Raw genomic sequence first — 12,074 nt, forward strand, 5'->3', positions numbered from 1 at the left:
AGGTTTTGTGATGGTTGCCCCTGCCCCACTTGCCTACATCGGACCCATAGGGCCCACATTCTGTGCTACCTGGGTACGGAAAACTTTGATTCCGAGACATACGTTCAGGTTTGCCTGGATAAATCGTTTTGGTATCTCCGAAGGCATCGGTGTTAGAGCCTCAATGGTCACATGCCGATCCCGGTGTCGAAAACACTGGGTAATAAGTTGTCGTACAGGAACGCTTTCCCTGTGAGCTGTTAGTGGAATAGGGCTGCCGTGCACTCTAATCTGAAGGACACTTCTCAGTACCGCAATGGGCTGCCTGAGTGTCATTTTGGATTGCCTTGATGTAAATATCTAGGTGTTAATCACGACCGTTGTTGGGGGTTCCATTTTCGTTAGTTACGCGAAAGTCAGTGCTTTGGTCAGGATTGTGGAATTGTTTATGCCATGGAAACAGTCCCTGGCATAAACGCTTGACGACGGCGGACTTGTTCGACGTGGCGCTGCACTACTCCGGTTGGCGTAGTGCAGCCGGCCGGCGCCGTAGTTCCGCACGTATACGCTGCTGCCTGGCGTGATGGTCCAGTCGTGAGCCTCCGCCGACGAGTCCGCATCTTTGGGTGGCAGACATGTGCCTAGCCGGGAACGTAGCTGATAGCCGAGAAGCATCTCGGAAGGTGACCATCCTGCTCTTTGGGGGGTCCGCCTGTATTTGAATAACAAACGCATGGGGTTGTCTTCCCGCTGTCCGTATCCCATTTTCCGCGACCCGTCCTTCACGGTCCGAACCGCTCTTTCTGCTGCTCCGTTAGACTGGGGGTGGAAAGGCGCAGTGCGCAGGTGCACAATATTGTTTCCTGACTTGTTGTGTGCCATTATCGGACCCGATTGTGCGTGGCACGCCAAACCGGCAAAACATGCTCCTTAGGCATCGGATTGTACTAGCGGTATTCGCGTGCTTCAAGGGTACTGCTTCAATCCACTTCGTGTGAGCATCAGTCACTATCAGTATCATCTTGCCTCCTAACGGCCCTGCAAAAGCGATGTGAATACGAGACCACCGGTACGCGGTCTTCGGCCAACTGCCGTAGGCAATGGCAGGTTTTGCGCGCAGTTGCGGCACTGCGCAGAAAAGTTTTGAATGTTCCTGTCCAGGCCTGGCCACCAAAACAATGAAGGCGCTACTGATTTCATTGCCGAGGAGCCCTGATGGGTTTCATGTAGCAGCTGCAACACCTGTTCCTGCGCTTTCCGCGGTATCACCACTCTGTTGCCCCAGTAGATAAGACGGTGCGCCCACGATAGCTGCAGCTTACGATCAAAAAACGGCAAAAATCCCTCGCCATTCATTTAGTCGTTTTAGGCCAACCATGCAAAACGTAGTGTGTGACACTTGCTAACCTCGGGTCTTTGGCCGTCAGCTTTTGCAATTCGCGCGTCGTCACTATACCTTCTTCCAGAGATTCCAATGAAAGGACATACCCCGGCCGTTCACCCTCGGTCCCCGGTTCCGTTGTCGGCGCTGGTAGCCTGCTGAGGGCATCTGCTGTCAGCAGCTGTTTCCCTGGCACGTACTGTAACTTGTACTGGTAGCCACCCAAGAATAGTGCCCACCGTTGAATTCGCGCGGCAGCCATCGGTGGCGTCTGACGGTCAGGCCTGACCAGTCCCAGCAGTAATTGATGGTCGGTCACCAGGATAAACTGCCGACCTAGAAGATAGCCACGAAAACGAGAAACGTCAAAGATGAGGACTAGTGCTTCTCGCTCCAGCTCCGAGTAGGTTTGCTCTGCTTTTGTTAGTGTTCTGGAACGGTACCCAATTGGCATGTGTTCATTTCTTATCGAATGAAACAGCACTGCGCCCACACCATGCGGAGATGCGTTACGCTCTAATTTCAGGTCCTTGTTAGGATCAAAATGCACGAGAATTTGTGCATTCTTCAGGCTTTGTTTAGCTCGCTCGAATGCCGACTGCTGCGGCTGTAACCACTCCCAACGGGTTCTTTTTTCCCATGAGTCGATATAACGGGCTGAGCACAGTCGACATATTCGGCAGAAACCGTGCGTAGTACGTGAGCATACCAATGAACGAACGCAGCTCGCTCACATTACTTGGGCGCGGGGCTTGCATAATGGCGTCTACGTTTTTTTCGATAGTGTGTAGGCCTTGCCGATCTATACGATGCCCAAGGTAAGTCACTGAAGTCTGTCAGAACTTTCATTTGTCGGCTCTAAGCTTGACACCATGCTCCCGGAATCATTCCAACACATTCGTGAACCGCGTTCCGTTGTCTCATTTGCCTTCGGACAATAACACATCGTCAAGGTAGGCTTGGACGCCTGGTAGCCCGCTGACCACAGCGTCCATCTTTCTTTGAAATAGGTATAGCTGGGGCAGAAGCTATTCCAAACGGAAGTCTGTTGTATCGAAAACGTCCGCGATGCGTGTTGATAACACAAAGTCCCCGTGACACTTCGTCAAGGGGCACTTGATTGTACTCGTCTTTCAAATCCAAGGTGCTGAAGTGTTCACCTCCATAAGGGAATTAAGTCCGCGAATATGTCCTCGACCACTGGAAGTGGGTAATGCTCTATATCACAAACCCAGTTAAGCGTGACTTTAAAGTCTCCGCATATTCTTACGGTGCCATCTTTTTTCAGGACAACTACGATGGGCGTAGCCCATTCTGAATGTTGCACGGGTGATAAGACATCAAGCGACAACAACCAATCAATTTCACAAGATACCTCATCATGGAGGGCGTAAGGAAGTGATCTGGCCTTACAGAACTTCGGCGTCGCAGTCTCCTTGAGCTTTAGGCTGACTGGTGGTCCCTTGATGAGCCCCTGGTCTGTCGAAAAGACATATTTATACTCAACGAGCAGTCTCTTCACCACGTGGTCGTTTGGCGCGTTTCTTGTGGTCGAGTCCGGTGCAGTGAGTTCTGTCATCGGAACGCCCGTCCTGCCAAGTGCCGCAATCAGATCGCGACCGCACAGGCTCAGTCATGAACAGTCAAGCAGAATAAGTGGACAGGTTACCGACACATTTTGTATCGCACCGGAAGTTCGAGTTCGCCAAGCACCCGCAGTTGTCCCGCGTAACATGACAACTTCACATGTGGCGTTTTCAAGCGTGACCACTGTGTTCGGTGTCGGTCATAAACGTTCCGTGATATGACGCGCACTGGGGATCCTGTGTCCACTTCCATTTCCAGATCTATTTCCCCTACCGAAATGTGCGGCGAAACGGTGGCTCCAACCCGTTTTCCTTTCCGAAATTAACGTCCAGACGTGTGCCTCATCCATGCCCTCGTTGCCAGACGCTGTTTCAATTCCCAGTGCCTTGACACTTGCAGTTCGCCGACCAGCATTTCCATCTGTTCTGGCCTTGTAGCATTTCTTTGCCAAATGACAGCGTTGTCTGCAGCGGAAACATCCTGCGTTAGCCCAGCGGCAGGGGTTATCACCGTGTGTCGCGCTTCCACAACGTCCGCACTCTTGCATTGCGCCGCTGGTATGGTTATCTCGCGATGAAGAGCGATGGCTGGCTTGCATTCTTTGCACCGTTGGTTGTTCTGCATTAATATCATTTGCATCGTTCTCGGCTGTTTCTGCTGCTATTGCCAGCGTTTCAGCCTCCTCCAGCGTCAAGTCTTTCTTCGCAAGTAACTGCTTGCGTAGGTTAGTTGAGCGTACACCGCAAACAATTCTATCCCTCAGCATTCGATCTAGCGCAGTCCCAAAATTGCAGCCGCCTGCTATGCGCCGTATTTCGACCAGAAATGTCTGCATTGCCTCACCTTCTTGTTGACAACGGGTGAAAAATTTATAGCTCTCCGCTTTCTCGTGACGCTTCGGGTCGTAGTAGCTGTTTAAAGCTGCGATTGCTTCGTCATAAGTGAGGGAATTCGGCGTCCGAGGTGAAATTCGACCCGCTAACACTTGAACAGTCTGCGTACTGAGTACTGCCACGAGCAAGGCTCGCTGCCGTCTTGGGTCGGTAATATAATTGACTTCAAAATATGCTTCAGCCCTTGTAAGGTATGCTTTCCACTTATCTGATGTGTCGTCGAAAGTCGGGAGCTGCAGGCTGGTCACGGCTCTAGTCGGTGCCTCACGTAGCGGCAGGCTGTCGGCTTCAACTTTTACCGCATGGGTAATTTTCGAACTCGTCGCCACTGTAGTAAAGCCAGCGCGAACACGCGCTGCAACACGAACGCTGGCCGGCAGTGAACAACAACGTTTATTGCCCAGAGCCGAGATTTTAAACCTGATTTATTTATTTAGAGGAAGGGAAAGGCGCGGTAACTGTCTCACTTGTGTTCTGTGGACACCACAACCGCCTCTCATGCTTAGAGGGTTAAAGAAGTGAGAGAGAGAAGCGTGAGCGACAGGAACGCAGTCACACGGCTGCCTTCAGCACAGGAACGCAGGCCCGCACGGCTCTCTTTGGCACAGGAACGCAGGCACGCGGCTGCCTTCGGCACAACCCAAGAAATACAAGTCTCATCGCATTTTGAACCTTATTTAGCCATTCATCATTTCCATGTTCATGTATATATTGCTTGTAATCAGCAATAAACCTTAGTTGCGAGTTAGCGCTTGTCTGCGTCGCCATTTCTGTCCTTGTGTTCGCGTTTTTTTTTACATTATGGGAGAATTTGTCTGGTATAAATTTTCTAATCTTAATTTTGATTTTTTTTTGTTTTTTTTTTCTTTTTAAAAGTGTCAAGTTCGTTGGCTTCCTGTGCAGAAATCAAAAACTACCTCGAACTTGACGATCATCTATTCTTAGTAAGACCGGTCGTCGGACTGTCCAACTGTTATTTTGGGTAATTCTAGAGAGGCTGAATGTAGTACTTGTTCCATTTAGCTTCATCGCTTACTGACAGATTGTTTATTGATGATGCTTTCTGGTGTTAATTGATGGTGCTTTATGACAGGTTGTTAATTGATTGGTCAAAATGCTGGTGGAGGTACTCCATTTGCGAGTCCCCAATGTTGGCGGTGGTTGGTCTCCATGGGAATTTTCTATAGGATGTGTCTTGATGAGGTGCGAGCGGGATTCATGGTCTTGAGAATATTTTACAGAACAGGCTTCGTTGGCTTCCGTAAATAAAACTTGAAGAGAGCAGACACTTCTTGGAGACACGTTTGTTTTCGACGTTTCGGCAGGAGCCCGACCTTTATCAAGACTGTGTTACATAGCTTGGGAAGCCTTTTTAAGCAGTCAAAGCAACAAAACAATGAAGTTGTCACAAGTGAGGACGGTTCTTAACAAATTAAAAAGAAGAAATAAAAAGGGGAAGAAGATAATGTGGACAGAGGGGGGAGTTGAGAACTCGGGGGTGCTTGAGACAAGAATAGACAAGAGAGAACGGAAAAACGCAGGGCGGCGTGGCTTTCCCGGTCAGTGTAAGCTCAAACAGGTTTTGTAGGGAATGTTGCGTATGCGGATGTGGGTATTCGAGTGGGAAGGCTTTAGAAGATAGCACTCCTTCGCACTCGGAGTTAGCGCATATCTTGAAAAGACGCAGTCAGTGCGGGCGATTAGCACCGGTTACCTTCGGTGTCTATTGTGCCTGCATAGGATGCGCGGTGAGGTGGTTTGTGGACAAAATAAAAATGGAAGGGGGCGGGGAGAGGTGGTTGTGAATAGTAACCTCAAAGTCGAGTGAGCTCTAAGCCCATCGTATTTTGTTTTTCGTCAGCAGGGACTCGCCGTACGGACCACAGAACGGGTCAGTAGCAGCGATGTGTGGAATTTGGAAACGCTTCGACTTCTTTTCCTCTGGCCTCGCCTTTCATTGCTGAACAATAAAGGCGTCGAGAGACTGAAGCATGAGCCAGCCGTACAACCTCTAAATCTCTCCTCAATTATCGTTTAACCGAACATTCAGGAGGCTAGCGGTCTTAGGTGATAAGCGAATAATAATTTGGTATAAAATACACACCTTTGTAAATGATTAGCAGATTAGCATATTATTTGGTATGGGGAGCATGTATAAATGAAAGGGGCCAAGGATTCTCGTTAGGACCCTTGTTTAATGGTATTAATTTGTAAATAAAATAAGAAAAAGGTAGTTCACGTTCTCGAGTATTTTTCAAGCCCCCTTAAAGAACAGTTATATTTAGTGAGTCGAAAGTGTGATTTTCTAGGATTATATGCTTCGATAATGGAAGATTTGGAAAGGACTTGGTATGACCATAGTGGTTGCTGAACCGAACACGGAATGAAGTTTCTGTTTGTCCGATGTATTGCTATTCACATATGCTGCTTTCAAGGGGGTAAATTATCGCAGATGAGTCACAATCGAAGTTACCCTTGATTGAAGGTTGGAAATTGTATGCTATACTTTTTGCAAACCTCGTGGTATTCATGTGTTTGCAAACTTTGCAGCGGCCTTTACCGCAGAGGCGACAACCAGGTGTAGCGGTGTTTTGATCTTTGGAGTGAATTAGATTGTTGTGGTGGTTTTTGGAGCGTTGTAAATAACATGGGAAGTGGACTTAAAAATTCTGGAGAGACGTTGGCTTTGTTGGACGATGCTGAAATATTTACGAAGCATTTTATTTATACTCGGTCGGTTGCTGGTGAATGTAACGATGTGATTTGTTGAGCAATCGTTTTGGTTGTCTTTCTGGTGTCCCTAGAGTAGTTCGTTACGGTTATGGCTTGAAGCTCTTCCAATGGCGTCATGAATTAGAGATGATGGGTAGCCCTGTGTTTCAAAGACGTTGCGCATGTGTTTAGAGTTAGTAAAAACGTCCGGGTAAAGGGGGAGAGACCGATCCATTTATAACCCTTAATAGAAAATTTGAACAACGTAATGACAAATTTGATAAGGAACTCGAGAATATTAACACGCTAATCCAGCAACTTCTAGGGGCTCAGGGACAGATGCAATTGGAGATTCAAAATCTCACGAAACAAATGCAGGAAGCATCACTGGCCTTCTCTGAATCCAGTAACAGAATCGCAAAACTAGAAGAAACAATGGGTAACAATCATGGGCAAAAGCCATAATCAGAAAGACAACTCCACGATCTGGCAGTGGAACTGCCGAGGGTACCAGAGAAAGCGAGCGCTATTGCAACAATACATAGAACAAACTGCCGACAAACCCATAGCTATCATGATACAGGAGACTGGGAAAAACCCAACCAAATTGTTTGGATATCAAAGCCACAGCAGCGATAGGGGCGAAAAATCCAAAGTCACGACTTTTATCCAGAGAAACATAGCCGCTACTAATCACGAGATCACATCTCGGGATATAGAAGCAGTTTTAACTGAAATCATCACTGGAAAAAAATACCGAAAGAGTATCTTTCTCTTGAACATATACAGCACTCCTAAGCAAAAGAAAGTTAGGTTTCAAGCCCTATTCCGAAAAGCCCTAAAAATCACAGGAAATAACCCGCTTATCATAGCCGGTGACTTTAATGCAGCCCATCAGGAATGGGGGTACAATCGGCAGGATCCTAAGGGCATACAATTATGGGAAGACTTGCAAACACTAGGACTCACCCTGCACACTGATCCAAATGCACACACACGCACGGGTACTAGCGTCAGCAGGGACACCACCCCCGACCTGACCTTAAGCAAGAATGTAAGTACAGCGGACTGGAAAAACACCGAGCAAAACCTAGGTAGTGACCACTTCATTATTGCACTCACATTAGGAAAAAGAATCAAAATTAAAAAACCCAAACAACCCAAAATCACGGAATGGGAAATATTTAGGCAAATACGAAAGACTGAGGGAATTGAGAACATCGACGATAACGATAAGTGGTCACAAACGCTAAAGAAACATGTGGAGGAAGCAGCAGTCACTCTAGAAGACGAAGATGCACCGCCGAGTATCGATAGCAAACTCCTAAACATGTGGAACAAGAAACAGAACCTAGAGAAAAGCCTAAAAACACAAAGATGGAACCGTAATATTAGGAGAGCACTAGCTCGACATAATAAAGAGATGGAGACATACGCCACCAAACTAAATAAACAAAACTGGTGTAGCAGATGTGATGAATTGGAACAAGGCATGAGCCTCTCCAAAACATGGAACATTCTACGACACATGCTCGATCCGGAAAAATCTAAACCACTAGCCAACGTAAATCAAACTAAAGTTAAGCATGCCTTCGAAGGCACGGACGAACAATTGATGAGTAAATTAATCGAAATCTACATTGGACCAACAGGAACCGAAACGTTACCAGCATATGAGGGGAAACCTAACCTAGACTTAGACGCCCCCATTACCAAGGCTGAAGTACGAGCTGAGATTATTGGATTAGACAAGATCAGCCCAGGACCTGACGGTATCACGAACACTATTATCAGAAATCTAGACGACGATTCAATCACAGACTTGACAGGCCACATCAATAAGGTATGGGAGACTGGACAACTACCGTAGTAATGGAAAAATGCCAGTATAGTCCTCATACCCAAACCGGGGAAGCCGCCAAAACTAGAAAACCTAAGACCCATATCACTGCCCTCGTGCGTGGGAAAGCTAATGGAACGCGTTATTCAGACGAGACTTACCAAATACATGGAGCAAGAGAACCTCTGGCCACACGAAATGGTGGGCTTCAGGCCGGGGCTAAGCACACAGGACGCCATGCTCAGACTTAGATACGATATCATAACACATGAATCTTCAGATACAAAGACTATTCTCAGACTTGACCTAACCAAAGCCTTCGACAATGTCAAGCATAAGGCAGTGCTCGAAGGTCTCCAAGAAGTTGGGGTTGGAATCAGAACCTATAACTATATTAAAGATTTTCTCACTAACAGAGAGGTCACCATGAGCTTTCAAAGCGCCAAATCACACACAATCACCTTGGGTAGCAAGGGAACGCCACAAGGCTCTGTCTTGTCTCCCATTCTATTTAACATTGCTATGAGGGGGCTACCAGCACAACTAAAGCAAATACCGGACTTAAAATTTAGCATGTACGCAGATGACATAAATCTCTGGATAAATAAAGGTAGCGACGCAGAAATAGAGAGCAAACTCCAGGCTGCCGCAAATAAGGTGGTTGAGTACGCTGCGGAACGCGGTCTATCCTGCTCACCGCAAAAGTCAGAACTATTCATCTACAACCCCAAATATAAGAAGAATAAAGCAGACACAAAGATAAATGTTGACAACTACCCGGTTACACAAGTAGAGGAAATTAGAATCCTAGGAATGATCCTCCAAGCAAGAGGGCAGAACACAAAGACCATCAAAAAATTGGAGAATTACGCAGCCCAAGTTACGGGCATATTCAGAAGAGTAGCGCTTAGAGGACACGGTCTCAAGGAACGTAGTCTACTCAAAATGGCACAGACCTACATCATCAGTCGCATATGTTATGCCACACCTTTTCTCAATCTCAAAAGGACAGAACGTAAAAACATCTACAACATAATTCGAAAATGAGTCAAACGCGCACTAGGCCTCCCTGTCTCCACATCAACAGAGAAGCTGGAGAAAATGGGGATTCATAATACATGGCAAGAGCTCACTCAAGCTGTCAGAATCTCTCAACTGGGAAGACTTTCAGACGGAGACAGGCAGACAGAGTCCCACAGACGAAAACATCTATTCCGCCCAACATAAGGGAACACATACTGGTACCACCCTTACCTCGAAACATGCATCCAGACTACAACAAAGAACGCAGAGAACACTGAGCCAAAGCCATCGCTAAAAGAATGGAACGCAAAGCAGCGGATGAAGTTGCTTATGTAGACACATCATGCGGACGACACGAAGCAGCTGTCTCAACAGTAGTAAATGGAGAAGGTGCACCTGAAATTGCGGCCTCAACACGCGCCCGTGACATTAGTACAGCTGAAGAGGTCGCAATAGCGCTCGCAATCCACTGGTACACAGGCCAAAACTATAATCAGCGACAGGAAAACGGCTGTCTGGAATTTTGAAAAAGGACGGATCTTAGAGGAGGCCAAAAACATTCTTCTCACAGATTCCATTACTAGAACCATATCCATCATATGGATACCAGCACACGAGTCTGTCCCTGGCAACGAAGCTGCGCACCTGCTGGCCCGAGATCTCTACCACCGGGCAGCGGTAGAACAGCCCGAATGCAAGGGAATTAAAGATTGCGCTATCACATACAATGAGATCACAGAATCTTACAAATTAGATCGAAAAGTATACCCTCCCCCAGATCGGTCTCTCACTAACAATGAAGCACGAAACTGGAGGCGATTACAAGCCGATAACTACATCTGCCCTGTCTGGGTTTTTTTAACACAGACCGGGGAGGAAGAAGATTCTAAACGTAAAAATTGCGGACAAAAAGGCACGCTAGATCATATAATATGACAATGCGCCGATTCCCCAGGCGCCGGCATTAACATTGATAGTAGAGAAGCCTGGGAGGTTTGGCTGCGGAGCGGTGATCCCACCGTTCAGCGGCACGCGACCCGCCTGGCGGCTGAGGCCGTGAAGAGTGCTTGTAACCTCACCTGACCTCAGCCTGTGGGGCCCTCCTGACCCGCTACCCGGCCTGCGTGCCTGGGGCGGGAGATGAAGGGCTCCTTTTCGGTGGAAATAAAGTTTTCATTCATTCCTTCATGTCTCCTGTCTTCATCGGCTTGCCGCTTCGTAACAATATTGTTCTAAAACGATGGGCCTGAGAGTAGGGAATGTTGTTTTGCAACGACGTGGATGGCAACTTTGGAAATGTAGATATTTTTGGGAGTAATGCGAATTGAAGCTTTTTCTTCGAGAATTTGAACATAAAGAAAGTTGATTTTGTAGCTGAGTAGGAGTAAACTTGATGTTGAGATGTTCAGAATTGAAGCTATGGATAAAGTAATGAAGCTGTTTTTCTGTGCTTGTACATAATATGAAAACGTCATCCCAATGACGTTTGTAAAAAAACGGCCATACTGGACAAGAAGGGAGGAAATTTGACTCTATGTGATTCATGAAGATGTTGGCGTAGTTAGAGGATCCTTGTACCGATGGCTGTTCCACTTACTTGCAGATAATACTGAAGGTGCAAATTCGAAGCTGCTCGATTCTAAGACAATTTTGAGCGGTGTTTCCCTCACCGATTGGCTAGGGGAGCTATTGAATCTTTGCTCGTTATACGATTCAACAAGCGCTGCAACGCCGTCAGCGTGGGGATATTTCTACGTAGGGATGTGGACGTCTATGGTTACAAGAAAGGCTCCGACAGTTAGTGTGATATTCCCTACTTCACGTTGAAAGTGGCTGGTATCTTTAATGAATAATGAATGGGTGGCCGAAATGTGATTAGCTTTTGAGTCTACGTATTTTGAAATCGGTTCAGTAATGGTACCTATTTCTGAAATATTGGGCGCCCTGGGTTACATGGTTTATGTATTTTAGGTAGCATGTAAATGCGCCCCGGAGAAGGATTCGTGGCTGTAAGTGTTTTGCACAGCTTGGGGGCGATTCCATTTTGATCAGTGAGCTAATGGAAGGTTTGGGAAATAAACAATGAGTGATCTAGTGTGAGGTCGGCTGGAAGCTGTTTATAAAATTTGCTGTCGGAAAGTTTCCGAATACCTTCTGCTATATAATCACCTATGTCCAGGACAACATCCCCCCGCCTTTATCATCTGGCTTTATGACAGCATCATTGCGGTTGTCAGTGTGTGATGCGTTCTGCTTTAGAGAGATTGTCTGCCCCTAACCGATGATTTTTAAAAGCTTCATTGATGTCATTTTGGATCGCCTTGATGTAAATATATAGGTGTTTATTACGTCCGTTGCTGGTGGTCCATTTGTCGTTAGTTATGCGGAAGGCAGTGCTTTGATCAGGATTGTGGGGTTTGTCGAAGAAATTTCGACAAACCCCACAAACCCCCCACAAAAATATAACAGTTTCAAATTCGTTATATTTTCCAGTACTGGGGCAAAATTTTGCAACGCTGGATAAGACTGATCTTTTGTCTTTCGAAAATAGCGTCGTAGATAAGTTAGTGATTTTGTCCAGGATTTGATGACTGTATGCTTTGGTTATTTATTATTGATTCGGGATATTATTGGCGCAGAGAGTGGTTGGCCTCATTCA

General features: G+C 46.7%; 1 pseudogene; it reads right to left on the reverse strand.

Annotated features, from left to right (window-relative positions):
- Positions 1-1,331: 1,331 nt before the first annotated feature.
- On the reverse strand, positions 1,332-3,713 carry LOC146171530 (uncharacterized; annotated as a pseudogene).
- Between the last annotated feature and the right edge of the window lie 8,361 nt (positions 3,714-12,074).

The sequence above is a fragment of the Amblyomma maculatum genome, unplaced genomic scaffold, assembly GCF_055883805.1.
Source record: "Amblyomma maculatum isolate TAMU_Amacu unplaced genomic scaffold, ASM5588380v1 scaffold_20, whole genome shotgun sequence".
Lineage (NCBI taxonomy): Eukaryota > Metazoa > Arthropoda > Arachnida > Ixodida > Ixodidae > Amblyomma > Amblyomma maculatum.